Source organism: Nannobrachium achirus (assembly GCF_963921795.1).
Source record: "Nannobrachium achirus genome assembly, chromosome: 19".
Lineage (NCBI taxonomy): Eukaryota > Metazoa > Chordata > Actinopteri > Myctophiformes > Myctophidae > Nannobrachium > Nannobrachium achirus.
Window position 1 is genome coordinate 13,703,393 of NC_137826.1, and position 13,075 is coordinate 13,716,467.

General features: G+C 44.0%; 1 pseudogene across 1 annotated transcript in view; it reads left to right on the forward strand.

Moving 5' to 3' along the window:
* Window positions 1-12,352: 12,352 nt before the first annotated feature.
* The window catches only part of LOC308304623 (kin of IRRE-like protein 3), a 171,280-nt pseudogene continuing 170,557 nt past the window's right edge, over window positions 12,353-13,075 (forward strand). Inside the window, exon 1 of the transcript in view lies at window positions 12,353-12,383. The product of the transcript in view is annotated as a kin of IRRE-like protein 3 (transcript). The remainder of the gene's footprint in view (window positions 12,384-13,075) is intronic.

Here is a 13,075-nt window from a genome sequence, read left to right on the forward strand (position 1 = left end):
TGTAAGTACATTTAAGTTGTAGTTAATTGGTGTAACAACTGCATTTCATGTCAAACTTGATGTTTGAATCTTTTCTGTGCAAGCTGGTTTAATTGTTTGGTTTGATAAGTGTGTAAGCACTTGTGTTCTGCATTTCATGCTAGCCTGTCCTGCTGCAGTGACAATATTCTGTGTTTGGAACATTGTGTAACTAGTTTAAATGCAAATAGTACTGTATGTACTGTATATTATTTCTCACACTACAGTGTATATTTTGGACCTGTTTACTAATTCATTATGTGTTTCTATTTTCTGTACTGTTTCAGTTTTACAAAATCCTGCAGAGACTTCAGTAAATAAGCAAGAAAAGTCAAGCCTTGTGTGTTTATTGGTGGATCCCAGGAACTGTTAACTAGCTGTCTAGCTACACAGAGGCACGTGTTGCAAGGGCAGCAGAGTAAAAAGACAAGAAGCACAGCGGGCTCAAGCACACAGGATTATAATCAGCAATCATGAGTACACGCACAGGAAGGATTTATACAGTGGAGGCTGAGGATAAACAAGAAGAGGTGGAGACCACAGACCTCCCAACCGGACAGCAGGAGGAGGAGGCCTCAGAACTCCCCACACTAACCAGACAGCAGGAGGAGCACGAGGTACCCAAAGCAGATTCTATCAAGTCTTCTCACAAGTCATTCAAGTCAGTTAAATCTAAATCTAAAACAGCCTCTACAGCATCCAGTAAGTCATCACGATCCTCAACAGTATCTTTATTATATGTAAAAGCACATGCTAAGGCAAAGGCTGCTCAGGCTGAAGTGGCATTTGCTGAAAAACAAGCTGCAGCGATGAGGCACAAGGCTGAACTTGATGAACAAGAGGCTGAACAAGAGGCTGCAGCGAGCATGAAAGTAGCTGAGTTTGAGGCTGCAGCGAGGAGGAAAAAGGCTGCATGTGACAAACAAAGAGCTGAAGTCGACGCCAACCTCTACATTCTCCAGTCACAGAAAGCTGCTGCTGTTGCCTCCGCCGAAGCCGCAGCCTACTTGGAAGCTGAAGAGAGTGAAAGCGGGGAGGAAGACGAGGAAGTCCCTGTTCTTCAACAACCTCTCACCTCAGCACAACGCACTAGAGAGTATGTGCAGCAGCTTCCAAACCAAGCGACAATGTCATCTGTTCTTCAGCAGCCTCTCACCTCAACACAACATACTAAAGTGCACCAGCTTCCAAACCAAGCGACAACGTCATCTGTTCTTCAGAAGCCTCACCCCTCACTACAAAATACTAAAGAGCAGCAGCTTCCCAGGCACTCGCCTAACGTGCCTGGTGACCAAGGTCCCCTGCATGGAAGTGTTGAAATTAAAGAAGAAGTGCCAACAAAAATCACACAACCAACTAAGACTTACCTCAATCTTCCGCAGCACTCAGACAATCCAGCTAAAGACTACTACTCACCTGAGCCTCCAGGTGCACAAGACTTTGCCAGATACCTGATGCGCAGAGAATTGGTGAGTTCAGGTCTGCTTCAATTTGACGATCAACCTGAACATTACATGTCATGGAAAGCGTCCTTTCACAGTGCAACTAAGGACTTGAATCTGTCCGCCAGGGAAGAACTGGACCTGATGACAAAATGGCTCGGACCTGAGTCATCAGAACAAGCGAAAACCATTCGCTCTGTATACGTTCTCAAACCCGCAGCAGGCCTCTACACCGTTTGGCAACGCCTTGAAGAATGTTATGGGGCACCAGAGGTCATCGAGGATGCATTGCTAAAAAAGATTGACAACTTCCCAAAACTAAATAACAGAGACAATATCAAGCTAAGAGAACTAGGCGACATTCTGCTGGAATTGGAGTGTGCCAAAGAGGATGGTTACCTAACAGGCCTCTCATATTTGGATACTGCTCGTGGGGTAAAACCCATCGTAGAAAAACTCCCATACAGCCTCCAGGAGAAATGGACAGCTCTGGGATTCAAGTACAAAGAGGAGAATAGAGTGGCATTTCCACCTTTTTGTGTCTTCTCCAGGTTCGTGAGGAACCAGGCAAAGGTGAGGAATGACCCAAGCTTCTCTTCTCCCACCCCTGACAGTTATGGTACACCACAAACAGAGAAACCTGCAAAGTCCTGCTGGAAAGCCGCTATAAGCGCACACAAAACTGATGTTGATGAAGAATCGTCAGATGATAGTGAAACCATTCCAGCTCAACAGGAATTGACGGAACCAGACAGGGAATGTCCTATACACTATAAGCCCCACCCACTGAAGAAGTGTAAAGTATTCAGAGGCAAACCCATGGAAGAGCGCAAAGCGTACCTTAGAGAGAACCGCATTTGCTACAGATGTTGCGGGTCCACACAACATACAGCAAAAGACTGCAAGGTGTTTATCAAGTGCTTCGAGTGCAATAGTGACAAACACATCTCTGCCTTGCATCCAGGTCCTCCTCCTCCAGCAGCTACAGAGAGTATCCAGGCTGACAAGGCGGACAGCAGGGAGCCAAATGAGAGTTCAGTCACTTCAAGCTGCACAGAGATATGTGTAAGTGGAGAAAGCCCACGCTCCTGTTCCAAGATCTGCTTGGTTAAAGTGTACCCTGCAGGGAAAAAAGAGAATGCTATTAAGATGTATGCGGTGCTCGATGAGCAAAGTAACAAGTCTCTTGCCAAGACACAGTTCTTTGACCTCTTCAAAGTCAAGGCCAATTCATCTCCATATACACTGAGAACCTGTTCAGGGAGAACAGAGACATCAGGCAGAAGAGCCAGCAACTTCATCATCGAGTCTGTTGATGGAACATTACAGCTTCCTCTACCAACCCTAATCGAGTGTGACATGGTACCTGACGATAGGACAGAAATACCCTCACCAGAAATTGCACACCATCATTCCCACCTACAGCCAGTTGCTAAGAAGATTCAACCCGTGGACCCAGACGCTCCAATCCTCCTGCTCTTAGGAAGAGACATCTTAAGGGTGCACAAGGTGCGTGAGCAAATAAACGGGACCCACAATGCTCCTTACGCACAGCGGCTAGACCTAGGTTGGGTCATCGTGGGTGAAGTGTGCTTGGAGACAGTACACAAACCATCAGAGGTCAGTGTCTACAAAGCAAATGTGCTGCAAAATGGTCACACTCTGAGCTGATTGAATTCATGCAAACTGACAAGTTCACCAAAGCTCTGAAAGACAGTTGTCAAGGTGTTTCTGAGGTCAGCGTCAGAGATTGTAGTCCTCCTGTCAGAGGAGACTTAATGAAAGAACTCTTATGTTGCTACTTGCGTCCAAGGACTTTCCTTTAAGGTTGATATTTTTGTATTGATACAATGTTATTGTACCAAAGCGGGGAGTGTGCTGCCTTCGCAACGGCAGATTGGTTAAAAATCAAAGTTTAAAAAGGTATAAATATTTCTGTCATTTAATAAGTTAATATGTCAAGTCAAGGTAAAAGTGAAGTTCATTGTATCAGTTCATATGGTTTGTACTGCCATCTAGTGGTTAGGCTAAAAGGGTATAAAGTCAAAGCGAAAGTGAAACTTAAGTCAGTAGAGCCAGCATTTCTCCAGTAAACAAGTGAGCTGTACACATGGTCTGCTGAGAATCTTCTTAAAACGTTTTTGCCTTGGACATTATTTGTCTGTAAGTACATTTAAGTTGTAGTTAATTGGTGTAACAACTGCATTTCATGTCAAACTTGATGTTTGAATCTTTTCTGTGCAAGCTGGTTTAATTGTTTGGTTTGATAAGTGTGTAAGCACTTGTGTTCTGCATTTCATGCTAGCCTGTCCTGCTGCAGTGACAATATTCTGTGTTTGGAACATTGTGTAACTAGTTTAAATGCAAATAGTACTGTATGTACTGTATATTATTTCTCACACTACAGTGTATATTTTGGACCTGTTTACTAATTCATTATGTGTTTCTATTTTCTGTACTGTTTCAGTTTTACAAAATCCTGCAGAGACTTCAGTAAATAAGCAAGAAAAGTCAAGCCTTGTGTGTTTATTGGTGGATCCCAGGAACTGTTAACTAGCTGTCTAGCTACACAGAGGCACGTGTTGCAAGGGCAGCATACACATACAGTATATATATATATATATATATTTATATATATATATATATATATATATATATATATATATATATATATATATATATATATATTCATATATTATATATATACTCTTCATTAGAGAGAGAGAGAGAGAGAGAGAGAGAGAGGGGGGGGGGGAGAGAGAGAGATAGATAGATAGATAGATAGATAGATAGATAGATAGAGATTTTGTCGGGTGTCCAAAACAGTTACTTCAGTCAGGAAATGGAAGAAAATGCATGCAATGTAGTTATCATTTAGTCAACAAGCTCTTTTACATACTTCTCATTGGTTCGATATTCACCAGTAAGACTCCCTAAATCGGGAGATAAGCAACCATCAGGTCGCATACACAAACTTTGGAAGGCAATGGTAGCCAATCAGGAAGGAATATGGGAAATGGGACAGATCCATGTTGATGATCCAATGATCCAATGTGTCTTGCAAGAATCGGCCTCATGGTGGCGCTGGAAGAGGGCCATGTGAGAAATGAGTGATGGACGGACGGACAGCCGGTGGAGGTTTTGATAGTAACTGCGACCTGACGGTCGCAATAAAACCCACAGCCACGCTGAATCACTTTCGCTTTCGGAAGATAGCAGATCTAAAAGCTCCCGACATGATGCACTGCAAGCTTGTAGATAATGCATTGCAAGCTTGTAGATCAGCTATTTTCTCTACTTTCATGTAGCTGTATAGTATGACGAAGTAGATAATTAATTTACGGGGAAAGGGGGGGAATATGAATAAAACCCATCGAATCTTGAAGCATGACGTCACCACTGTCAGGCAGAAACCTTGTATCTCCAAGTTTCAAATTTGAAAGTTTTTAAGCCCTGCTTCATCACACAAGGCTGTCGCACAGGACTAGTGAAAATAGCCGATCTACAAGCACACAACGCCTCGCATCGCGAGGCGTTGTGTGCTTGTAGATCGGCTATTTTCACTAGTTCAGATCAATTTTCAAATGATAAAAACAAAACAAACGGTTTTGGACATAAAAGCTTTTCACGCGACAACGACGATGAGATACATACAAGCTTTCTGCCTCTGACAGCAACGATCTGTATATGAAACCAGAGTGGAAAGCTCCGGAGCCTTGAGGCTCTCTGGCAGGCAGAAATAATGCAGTCACACTGGGCCGTGGCCGGGCCGCGTCACCCCGAGGTACGCCCGGGCGTGATTCACGTGTCACTATGACTGCGTGTGATTCCTGCAGACCGCGTTGTGCGGGCGGACTTTAAATGGAGCTGATTCCCTTTCTGCATGCATGCACCTGTGACTCACCCAGACAATGAGTGGCCCGCCATGAGACAAGGAGGTCGGGAGACGTGTTATTTTTTTATTTCATGTTATTGTCTTTCTTCGCGCTTCACAGTGGGGAATTGTTCAACTTCAAAGTGAGATGCTATAGGTGTGTGTGTGTGTGTGGGTCTGTAGGTGTGTGTGTGTGGGGTGGGGGGTGGGGAGGGGGGGGAGTGGAGTGGTGGAAGGTAACTAAGTAGCATTTACTCAAGTACTGCGCTTAAAGGACCAGGTCACCTCTGGGACAACCAGATCTTATTATATTGTTGTGTGGGACATGATCAACACAATCCTGAATTCTTTTTTGTGTTCAATCTGTGTTTTTTGATATGTTAGGATTTCAGCATACAACTGGTCATATGATGCATTATGACCAGTTGTAGCATGCTGAAATCGGCTGAAATACTAAAATATCTCAAAACACAGATTGAACACAAAAAATAACTCAGTATTGTGTTGATCGTGTCCCACACAACAATAACATAAGATATGGTTGTCCCAGAGGTGACCTGGTCCTTTAAGTACAATTTAGATTTAGATTTTTATTTTTTATTTTACTGGAGTATTTCCAGTTTTCAGTACTTCAAATATTGTACTTTTACTCCACTAAGATTATTTGAAAACTTTAGTTACTAGTTACTTTGTAGATTTTGATTATTATAACAAAACATACATTAACCACTTAAGGCCTACTGTAGGCTTGTGATCGGCCGTGATGGCCGATCTACAAGCTCACAATGCGTTGCGATTCATTGTGCGAGTACTTTTACTTTTAGTACTTCAAATATATTTTGATACCAATACTTTTGTACTTTTACTTACGGTAAGCGCATTTTGAAATCCGGACTTTTGCTTTTAACAGGTTATTTCTACATTGCAGTATTGATCGTGGTACGCAAGTGTGGTTATATGGGTGTGTGTGTGTGGAGTCTTGTCTCAGTATCCATCCCCTTAGTTTGACAAACCAATCTCCCCGGTATGTGCAGCCCATTACACATTTATTTTCATAATTATTTTTTTCTTAGGCTCAGAATGTACGCGATGGCGTTGCCATGCAGAATGTGACCATACAGACAGCACGTCACTGAGAATAATGGCAAATAGATAGCTGTTATTGTACTGTAACCTTTACTTTATTTGTTGCTATAGTCGAGCTGTTGCTTGTTTCAGCCTAGATACGTTTTTAATTCCCGTTCCAGTCAATTTAAATGTTGTATTAGTTTGCCTGAATGACACATATACAACCTGCACGGTTTTCTCTCTCTCTCTCTCTCTCTGTGTGTGTGTGTGTGTGTGTGTGTGTGTGTGTGTGTGTGTGTGTGTGTGTGTGTGTGTGTGTGTGTGTGTGTGTGTGTGTGTGTGTGTGTGTGTGTGTGTGTGTGTGTGTGTGTGTGTGTGTGTGTGTGTGTGTGTGTGTGTGTGTGTGTGTGTGTGTCCTTGCTCCTGTGGTCTAACACTAATTGAGTATGTGCATGGGATGCCCATCGTCCCGTGTGTGTGTGTGTGTGTGTGTTCAGGGGTGTCACACCACATTTTGGGCCCTGGGTACAAGGATTCACTACGGGTTTAACCCATTTAGACTGGGAACACACACAACTATTGAAAAATAGTACAGATATACAAGCTTACAGCGCGGCACCGAGAGCTTGTAGATCTGCTATTTTTGAAAAATCGTGAAAATGTGTGCGAGTCTTTGAATATTTCAAATATTTCTATATGTCAGTGGTGCTCAAACCTTTTCATGTGAAGGACCCCCAAAATTATATGTATTTGGCCACGGACCCCAAAATATTTAGTTCCAGGGAGCCCCCAGAAGCAAAATTTGAGTTACAAATGTTCGCTTAAAAAATACATATTCAAAGATTTGCACACATTTTCACGACTTGACAAAAATAGCAGATCTACAAGCTGGCAGCTTAAATTATAAAATAATGAAGGCCCCTCCACCTTGGGCCCTAGTAACTCAGTCCCACTTTTCCCCCCCTTGTGACGCCCCTGTGCGTGTGTGAGCATCTGAACAGCGGCAGTGTTAATGAGATGGGACTCTCTGCTTTACTGGTGCCTCAGCGTAACATTAGTGGCATAATGCTGATTACCACCTGTCATGTTTATGCATGACAGCTGGTGGCCTCCGCAGACCACGGCCAGATGTGAACCCCACATGCTCCCCTACTCTCTCACCTCCGCCTCGGGTCTTCCAATCCCGTCCCTTTCAGGGGCCCAGAGAGAGAGCCGACGTGACTCCCACAAGTGGGCCAGGGTGGCGTCGTGTTCCACCATCTTGCACACAAAAGCTGCTGCTGCGAGCGCGCGTGCGCGTGTGGGGGCCCCGCCATGTCCCCACAAGTATATAGTATAATTTGAGAAGTAGACCAGGGGTCTTCAACAGGGGGTTCTCAGAGTTACTACAGTGGGTCCTCCAAATCTTTGTGTGATTCTTTGAAAATTCTCCTTATTTATATTAACCACTTGAACCCTAGTGTCCATATTCGGAGAACTTGAGCCAAAAAATAGCAGATCTATAAGCTCACAACGCCTCGCAGCGCGAGGCGTTGTGAGCTTGTAGATCGGCTATTTTCGGCAAAGAGCTTTGGTCTAGAGAGGAAAAAGAGCAGACTAAGTACAGAGTGAAAGGTCAAGTTTTACAAGTATTGACGGTTCAAGTGGTTAAATATCTATCTATAAATGCGACAAATCTCTGTCTGTTTGTTTGTAATCCGCGTATCTCGAGAACCGTTCGTCCCACCGGCTTCAGATTCGGCACGTGCGTTCCCCGCCGCCGCGCGGAGTGCAGTGCCGGGCCTCGACCCGACCCGACTCGCGGTTTTCCGAAACCGCCGCGAAACGTTCGGAATCTCCTTATGCGGAGCTGATTGTTGACATCAGGCTGTTCCGGAGGAAATCGGCGCAAGCGCTGAGTCATTGTGACATCACTTCATAAAAGGCTCTGACATCACGTACGCCACATGAGTCAACACAAAATCTCTGTGAATGTGTATGTATGTATGTAATCCGCGTATCTCGAGAACCCTTCTTCCCACCGGCACGCGCGTTCTCCAGATATGGGCATAAAGTCTGACATCAGAGTTTTCCGCAACCGGTACTGTGTGTGCAGAGATCTTCATATATGGGCATAAGTGGACAAAGACAAACAGATGGTCAAAACGGGTCCTATGACAACAGGTATATTGGGGTTTGGATTAAAGGGTGGGGCATTCATGGGGTTTGCATTAAAGGGTGGGGCATTCATTCCCTATTTCAAATTCGGCACGTGCGTTCCCCACCGCAGCAGGTAGTGCAGTGCTCGGCCTCGACCCGACCCGATACACGATTTTCTGGAACCAGCACGAAAGGTTCGGATTCTGATGTCTGACATCAGGATTTTCCGGAACTGGCAAAATCTCTGTGAATGTGTATGTATGTATGTAATCCGCGTATCTCGAGAACCCTTCTTCCCACCGGCACGCGCGTTCTCCAGATATGGGCATAAAGTCTGACATCAGAGTTTTCCGCAACCGGTACTGTGTGTGCAGAGATCTTCATATATGGGCATAAGTGGACAAAGACAAACAGATGGTCAAAACGGGTCCTATGACAACAGGTATATTGGGGTTTGCATTAAAGGGTGGGGCATTCATGGGGTTTGCATTAAAGGGTGGGGCATTCATTCCCTATTTCAAATTCGGCACGTGCGTTCCCCACCGCAGCAGGTAGTGCAGTGCTCGGCCTCGACCCGACCCGATACACGATTTTCTGGAACCAGCACGAAAGGTTCGGATTCTGATGTCTGACATCAGGATTTTCCGGAACTGGCACTGTGTCTGCATAGATCTCCATATATGGGCATAAAATGGATGCAGACAGACAAATACAGATATCTCCATATATGGGCATAAATGGACACAGGCAAACAGATGGTCAAAGATCTCCATATATGGGCATAAAGTGGACGCAGACAGACAGATACAGATATCTCCATATATGGGCATAAATGGACACAGGCAAACAGATGGTCAAAACGGGTCCTATGACAACAGGTATAATGGGGTTTGCATTAAGTTTGTCTCCTCCTCCATCTGTTTGTCTGTGTCCCTTTATTCCCATTATGGAGATCTCTGTATCTGTCTGTGCCTCCGACTGTGTTGCAGACACAGTGCCGGTTCCCCCTTTAATGCAAACCCCATTATACCTGTTGTCATAGGACCCGTTTTGACCATCTGTTTGAAAAAGCGACAGAAATCTCATATATGGGCATAAAATGGACGCAGATAAACAGATATCTCCATATATGGCATATATGGGCATACAATGGATGCAGAATCACAAAGATCTCCATATACGGGCATAAAAGGGACACAGACAGACAGATACAGAGATCTCCATATATGGGCATAAAATGGACGCAGATAGACAGATATCTCCATATATGGGCATATATGGGCATAAAATGGACCCAGAACTATAACTGCAGTGATCTCCATATATGGACATAAAATGGACACCGACAGACAGACAGATACAGATATCTCCATATATGGGCATAAATGGACACAGGCAGACAAATGGTCAAAACGGGTCCTATGAAAACAGGTATAATGGGGTTTGCATTAAAGGGCGGGGCATTCATTCCCTATTTACATTGTTCCGAGTTGGCCAGGTCGCCGACTAGACGCTGGGCCGCCCGAAGGGCGGCCCAGCTTCTAGTATAATATAAATTGACATAAATCCAAAATACACTGGTGACTATATGCTCTCAAAAGATGAAACTATATGGAATCTATTAACAGGTAGTGGGGGTCCCTGCTTCATCTCTCTCTCAGCTAAGGGGTCCTTGGACTGAAAACATTGAAGACCCCTGAAGTAGACATTGTGATGACCAGAGCCTTGTATACAGAGAGAGTCACGCCACTCCCGTTCGCTTCATGGGGCCAGGTCTTCTACACACACATCTATTGGCACATAGTGACAAATCGCGAAACGGAAGTTTACAGAATGCATTGGAGTCTATGAGGGAAAAGTGACATTTCGAGTTACACGAACCATTGTTTCTGATCCCGCATTGGCAGAACTCTCTTTACAAGGCTCTGGTGATGACCATTTTCCTGGTTCTCACACAGTGATGGAAAATGTACTCAAATGTTTTGCTCAAGTAAAAGTATAAATTCTGCAATGTAGAAATACTTTGTTACAAGTGGAAGTCTGGAAGTCCAAATTTACTTAAAAGTACAAATGTATTGGTATCAAAATATACTTAAAGTACAAAAGTAGAAAGTACTCTGTGTGCAGAATGTCCCATTTCAAGTTTTCTTTTGAAAATAGCAGATCTACAAGCTCACAATGCGTCGCATCGCGACACATTGTGAGCTTGTAGATCACAATGAGTTCTCAAATAAATGTTGTGGAGGATACAATATTTGTAGAAGTAAAATTATTGGAAATTGGCAAAACTCAAGTAAAGTACAAATACCTCAAAATGTTACTTAATGTACTTAGTTACTTTACACCACTGTTCTCACAACAAGTTCTCATAACAATTGAATAATAGCATTTTGACATTTTGAAAAAGTCTTTCAAATTTCAAATGTTTATTTTTTATTTTTTATACAATACAAAGATTTGCACACATTTTCACAACCTTTCAAAAATAGCAGATCTACAAGCTCGGTGCCGCGCTGTGAGCTTGTATATCTGCTATTTTTCAATAGCCAAAGTATAAAATAATGAAGGCCCCTCCACCATTGGGCCCTAGTAACTCAGTCCCACTTCCCCCCCCCCTGTGACGCCCCTGACTGTATATGTGTGCGTGTGTGTGTGTGTTTGTATGCCTGCCTGCGTGCGTGCACGCGGCCACATCCTTGCGTTTTCCGAGCCGCTGCAGAGGGCAAGGGTTCACAGTGAGCCTAGACAATCATAAAAAAGGCAGTAGCAGAGTGGCCGTCGGCGATGCCATGGGCAGTCTCTCCCCCGGGGCGCGCGCTGGCGGTGCTGGGGGAGAACAGAGGTGCACGCAGGAGAGACAGAGGGTGGAGGGAGATAAAAAGGACCTGGGGGATAGAGAAGCGAGGGTGGAGAGACGGACAGAGCTGGGGGAATAACCCATTTAGGCTTTAACTACTGAAAGCTTTTATATCTGCATGCTATTTTTGAAAAATCGTGATTTTCTTTGAATATATATTTTTAAAAGCCAACATTTGCAATTCAAATATTTGCTTCTGGGTGGTCCCTGGAACAACATATTTTGAGATGGGGTTCTGCGGCCAAATACATGCAATTTTGGGGGGTCCTTCACATGAAAAAGTTTGAGAACCACTGATTTAAGCTGGTTGCACACTGCTGCGTTTTTCGTTGCGAAATGCGTTTTTCAGGGCAAGGAGAGAGAGAGAGACAGAGAGAGCAAGGGACCGAGTGGTGCGCGAAACGGGCGGCAGTGTGCAAACGTGACTGACACAACGTGAGGTTGATTTTTTTATTTGCGTGCTCCGAAATTCACTCCGATATTCGGCCCGAAAAACGCAGCAGTGTGCAACCAGCTTTAGAAGAAGGATTTTAGAAGACATTTAGAGAATCGTGTCAAAAATATCCAAAGACTTGCACAGATGTTCGCGATTTTTCAAAAATAGCAGATCTACACGTGTAGATCTGCTATTTTTGAATAGTTAAAGCATAAAATAATGGTTAAAGTGGTTCAGATGACAGCGCTCCGGCCTAAATGGAATAAGAGAGGCAGAGGGAATTTCACCTGCAGCCTCCACTCTCCCCCCCTCCTCCCCCTCCTCTTCTTCCTCCTTTTCAGAAAGCGCCCAGGCTCCCAAGTTGACAGCTGAGGTCAGACAAAAAGCCCCGGCGGTAGAGAAAAAAAAAAGAAAAAGAATTGGGAGAAGCAAAAAAAACGCCCCGCGGCGCTTTTCACCGTGTGCTGCCCGTCAAAAAAAAGAAAGAAAGAAATGGGCGCCGCGAAATAAACACAAACATGTCGGACGATCGAAACAGCCGCGAGACGGGTGAGAATTTGAGGGCTGGAAGAAAATGAAACAAATACATGCAATCGTAAAAAAAACAGCACGAGATGGAGCAAGACTGGCTGCTCCGCTGGTCAGGCGCCATAAGTGTGATGGTCAATTGGCGGCGGCAGCGGCGTGCGCAGAAATGGTTCCAACGTTGTTGGCTCATGCAGCTGTGCCATGGGGACGTCAAAGGACAACTTTGTTTTTTTACAACAAGGGTTCATATTTTAGATTGTAATTAGAGAAAAGAAAAAGTGAGTGTTAAAATGTTTTAATTTGCTTCGTTCTATTGTTTTATCGCGTTTACCGTGCTAAAATGTGGGGCATGCGTACGCATGGGGGCATGCGTACAAGTGGCTAAGTATGTCTTTTTAGACCCAATAAGCCAGCAGTTTCTTTATTGCTATTTACAGTAACACTTCTAGCCCCCATAAGTCACATCCAACCATGAAAGGTTGCGTTGTATCTTGGGAATGGGCTTATTCTGTGTAAAATGACATATTTAGACACTTGTACGCATGCCCCCAACCACTGAAATAAGAATCTCTAAAACAATAGAAAGAAGTAAATGAAATCATTTTAACACTCATCGTTTATATTCTTTAATTACAATCTAAAATATGAACCCTTGTTGTAAAAAACTAAAGTTGTCCTTTAATTGGAGCATCTTGGAGGGATGCAGGGTGTGA